This window comes from Eretmochelys imbricata, chromosome 24 (genome assembly GCF_965152235.1).
Source record: "Eretmochelys imbricata isolate rEreImb1 chromosome 24, rEreImb1.hap1, whole genome shotgun sequence".
Lineage (NCBI taxonomy): Eukaryota > Metazoa > Chordata > Testudines > Cheloniidae > Eretmochelys > Eretmochelys imbricata.
The window spans coordinates 6,430,335-6,436,063 of NC_135595.1; positions in this window are offsets into that span (position 1 = coordinate 6,430,335).

Here is a 5,729-nt window from a genome sequence, read left to right on the forward strand (position 1 = left end):
CACTGTAGAGAGTTGTAAAATTCATCCATTTCTTCCTTGGGCGCTACTGACATATGCTGTTGTAACTGCACTGGATTTGAATCTGGATTTGAGTCTGGCTCAGACCCACTCTCCACAAGAATCCTATGATCCAGGTCCTGAGTGCTTCCACACCTGAGTTGGACAGGTTTGTGCGTGTACAGAGGGCGGGGAGTGAAGGGGGTTGAGTTCAAACCTGAATCTGAGCTTGGGTTTACAATGCAGTGTAAATATACCCCCTCTGGCCTGCTGGGTCACCTTGGGCAAGTCACGGCCCCACTCTGTACCTCAGTTTCCCCATCTGTAAAATGGGGATGGTGATACCGACCTTCATTGTAAAGCACTTTGAGGTTGACCGATTAAAAAGCTCTACATAAGAGCTAGGGATTATTACTGGTATTGCAGTATCACATAGAGATCGCAACTGAAATCAGGGCCGCATGCACTGGGCACTAGGTATAGGGTGACTCGATGTCCTGATTGTTATCAGGACCATCACAATATTAGGGGCTTTGCCTTATATATGCAAGTGTACCCCCCCACCCCCAGAAAAAAGTGTACTGATCTTTCACCCTAAGTAGATAGGCCCATATAAGGCCTGGTCTTTTATTCAAAGTTGCATTGGTTTAACTTTTATTGTTGCTATTATTATTATTTATTATTTATTTATGTGTACTCCGGTACCACATAGAAACCCTAGTCAGGGCCCAGCACCCATTGTGTTAGGGGCTGTACAGACAAAGAACAAATAATGGCCCCTGCCTGAAAAAATTGACAACCCAAGTATCAGCTTCAAAACTGACTTAGCTAAATGAGTGCCAAGCTCTGTGTAGACACTTGGAATTCAATTTAAAATCAGCTTATATCAATGTATCTGAACTTGATATAGATAGACGTTAATTGGCTCCTTTTTATCCGAAGGCCCCACTTTGGGGCCTGATCCCACTCCCTAATTCTCTACAGGGCTAGGTCACTACGGAAGAGATTCCCCCTCATAAATTACACAACCTTGTGCCTGAGTGAGATGGATAATGCCGCTTTAACACACACTTATTTGTCACCTAAGCAACTGGGGAAATCAAATCAAGGCTTTTTAAGCTCCTTCAAATTGCACACATTTATTATTGTCTCTCTCTCCCCGCTTCCCTTCTCTTCCTTTCTGATGTCCTGAAGATGTGCTAATTACAAGCTCAGGTTAGTCTATTATCATTTGGCACTGCGAGCCGGCTCCATAAAAGCATGACAGCGAACATTAGAACTAAGGGATGCAAAGTTTTGAGTTGACAACACCACGGGGAGAGTTTCGTTGCTTTTAGACGAGGCACGAGGGAGCTGACAATTCAAAATAGCCCCAGGTGGATAGCAAAAGACGGCAATTTTACACTTTTTCTGGACATATTATCGACTATTAAGAAAAAAAAAATGTATTTTTATGTGCACTAAAGGGGGGGAGGGACCTGTATTTTACTAATAGGTGCTTGAATATTTAAAAGTAGCATTCTTTTTATTTATTTTAATTTCTTTTCTGTTTGGTTCCCCATTTTTGTTTTGAAGGCCATCTCTCCGCTCCACTGTTTGACACTGATTGACAGCTGTACTGATCATTTTAAATGATGCATTCGTTGAAGTAACTTTTTTATTTAATATATATAATAATTATCATAAAGACTCTCTTTATGCACAATAATTATTATAAAGACTCTCTTTATGCACAGCCACCCCTTGATGGAAAGAAAGTTCTGATTTTAAATGGCAGGCACAGATAAATGCAGGCACAGGTAAATACGAAAACAGAAAACTCAGTAATAATGGGGAATTTCAACTATCCCCATATTTCAGAGTAGCAGCCGTGTTAGTCTGTATCCGCAAAAAGAACAGGAGGACTTGTGGCACCTTAGAGACGAACCAATTTATTTGAGCATAAGCTTTCGTGAGCTACAGCTCACTTCATGATCTGATGAAGTGAGCTGTAGCTCACAAAAGCTTTTGCTCAAATAAATTGGTTCGTCTCTAAGGTGCCACTAGTACTCCTTTTATCCCCATGTCACTTCTGGACAGGATGCAGAGATAAAATTTTGAGACACCCTTAATGACTTCTTGGAGCAGCTAGTCCTGGAACCCTCATGGGGAGAGACAATTTTTGATTCAGTCCTAAGTAGTGCACAGAATCTGGTCCAAGAGGTGAATATAGCTGAACCACTTGGTACATTTAAACATCCTTGTAAGGGGCAAAAAATACCAAAGAAACCCACCACTGTAGCATATAACTTTAGAAAGGGGAATGACACAAAAATGAGGAGGCTAGTTAAATAGAAATGAAAAGCAACAGTCACAAGAGTGAAATGCCTGCAAGCTGCATGGAAACTTTTTAAAAAAATACTATAATAGAAGCTGAAGCTATATGTATATCCCAAATAATAAATAAAAACAGTACGAAGACCCCCCCCAAAAAAAAATGCCACCATAGCTAAACAACAGAGTAAAAGAGGCAGTTGGAGACAAAAAGACATCTTCTAAAAATTGGAAGTAAAACCGTACTGAGGAAAATAGAACGGAACGTAAGCTCTGGCAAGTCAAATATAAAAGTATAATTTGGCAGGCCAAAAAAGAATTTGAAAAGCAACTAGCAAAAGACAGAGCAAAAATGTTTAGAAGCACCAGAAGCAGGAAGCCTGTCAAACATTCAGGGGGGCCACAGGACGATCGAGGTGCTAAAGGCACACTCAAGGAAGATAAGGCCATGGCAGAGAAGTTAAATGGATTCTTTACATTGGTCTTCGCTGCTGAGGATGGGAGGGAGATTCCCACACCTGAGCCATTCTTTTTTGTGACAAATCTGAGGAACTGTCCCAGACTGAGGTCAATAGGGGAGGTTTAGGAACAAATTGGTAAATTAATCTGTAATAAGGCGCCAGGGCCAGATGGAATTCACCCAGGAGTTCTGAAGGAACTCCAGTGCGAAATTGCAGAACTAACTAACCGTGGTATGTAACCTACCATTGAAATCAGGCTCTGTACCAGATGACTGGAGGATAGCTCTGTAACACCAATTTAAAAAAAGCTCAAGAGGCGATCCTTGCCGTTTCAGACCTGTAAGCCTAACTTCAATACCAGGCAAATTGGTTAAAACTATAGTAAAGAACAGAAAGATCAGACACACAGATGAACACGATATGTTGGGGAAGAATCAACACGGGCTTTTGTAAAGGGAAATCATGCCTCACCAATCTACTAGAATTCTTTAGGGATGTCAGCAAACATGTGGACAAGGGTAATCTAGTGGTCATAGTGTACTTGAACTTTCAGAAAGCCTTTGACAAGCTCCCTCCCTCACCAACGGCTCTTAAGCAAAGTAAGCAGTCATGGGATAAGAGGGAAGGTCCTCTCATGGATCAGTAACTGGTTAAAAGATAGGAAATAAAGGGTAGGAATAAACGGCTAGTTTTTACAGTGGAGAAAGGTAAATAGCGGGGTCCCCCAGGGATCTGTACTGGGAGCAGTGCTGTTCAACATGTTCATAAATGATCTGGAAAAAGGGGTAAACAGAGAAGTGGCAAAGTTTACAGATGATAGAAAATTACTCAAGGTAGCAAAGTCCAAAGCAGACTGTGAAGAGTTACAAAGGGACCTCACAAAACTGCGTGACTGGGCAACAAAATGGCAGATGAAATTCAGTCTTGATAAATGCTAAGTGAGGCACATGGGAGAATATAATCCCAACTATCCATACAAAATGGTGGGGTCTAATTAGCACTCAAGAAAGAGTCGTTGTGGATAGTTCACTGAAAACATCTGTTCAGTGTGCAGCAGCCGTCAGAAAAGAGAAGAGCATGTTGGGAACCATTAGGAAAGGGATAGGTAGGTAATAAGACATAAAATACCATCATGCCTCTCTATAAAGCCATGGTGTGCCCACACCTTGAATACTGCAGGCAGTTCTGGTCATGCCAGCTCAAAAATATATATTAGAACTTGAAAAAACAGAGAAAAGGGCAACAAAAATGATTAGGGGTATGGAACAGCTTCCGTATGCGGCGAGATTAATAAAACTGGGGCTGGTCAGCTTAGAAAAGAGACATCTCTCCCCTTAGTCAACACAGAGATCTATACAGTCATGAACGGTGTGGGGAAAGTGACGAGGGAAGTGTTATTTACCCCTTCACGTAACACAAGAACTAGGGATCACCCAATGAAATTAATAGGCAGTAAATTGAAAACAAAGAGAAGGAAGTACTTCTTCACACAACGCACAGCCAACCTGTGGACAGAGGTGGATTAAGCTGTTGTGGGGTCCTGAGCCAGAGCAAGTGGGGGCCCCTCCCCATCCCTTCCACCTGCAGTTCCACCCGCCCCTCCCGTGCTCCTGCCGGGGAGCGTGGTCGAGGCGCAGGGGCTTCCCCCGCCTGCCCGGCGCTCTGCCAGGGAGCAGGGGAAGCCTCTGTGCCCCGACCCTGCTTCCCGGCAGGAGCACTGGGCGGGTGGGTCCCCCCAATTGACCGGGGCCCCTGGGCACAGGCCCTGTTGGCCCAGTGGCTAATCCACCACTGCTTGTGGAATTCATTATCAGGGGATGTTGCGAAGGCCAAAAGTATAATTGGATTTTAAAAAAGAATTAGACAAGCTCATTGAGGAAGATCCATCAACGGCTATTAACCAAGATAGGCAGGGACACAACCCCATGCTCTGGGTGTTTCTAAACCTCTGACTGCCAGAAGCTGGGAATGGACAACAGGGGATGGATCACTTGATAAATTGCCCTGGTCTGGTCGTTCCCTTGAAGCATCGGGCACGGACCACTCTCAGAAGGCAGGATGCTGGGCTAGATGGACCATTGGTCTGACCCAATATGGCCGTTCTTATGTCTTATGTTCTTAAATCATTATTGGAACTAGGTAGAAACTTTCTAGCTCTTGATTCTTTGTGTCTGATGCTCATTTACACTAAGGACTCCTCTGCACGGCTCTGGTAGCACAAAGGGGCCTTTGAGTAGGCGTATATAGGTAGAGAGGTGTAAGAGCCTGAGCATGAAGCCTTTTTCTTTCTTCTTTAGTCTTTTTCTTTCTTCTTTCATGCAGATAGGTTTGATTATTGAGTATCATCTCCCCAAGTGCTAACTTTTCTCGTGGCCTTTCCAGATTGTCCTTGAATTAATTCCAGAGGACGCCCTCCTGTTGATGTGTGTAACATATGTAATTCAACTTCCCGAATGTTTGTTTAAAATATTTCCCCTAGACATTATTTATAGAAGGGTCAAACGAAGCCGCACCAATGTCCTTTGGTTTGAAAAGGCCATTTTTGACTTTTCTCTAATGGGCTCTTAAAAACCTGTAATAAAACATCGCTGCCTTCTGTGTGGCGATTTCCCCCCGCCTGCTCCTCCCAGCCTTTGATTTCTAAGAAGGCTGGGGGTCCTTTCTGCTCGAAACATAGTCTGGGCAGACAGGCTCTGGAGGGGAAGGATGGTCCAGTGGTTATCGCCTACTGGAGACAGTGAGAGCTTGATCTAACCCAAAGCTATCTATACTTCTAATGCAGGGAGTGCCAGACTGGCTCAGACCTAGGGTCCATCTGACGGAGTGTCCCATCCCCACCATCTGCTTCAGAGGATTGTGCAATAGCCTCTGCAGTGATGGGATAATCTGCACCCAGGGGATGTCTTCCTCCTGACCCCATCAATTCGAGGTTGGCTTTGTGCCCTGAAGCATGAGGGT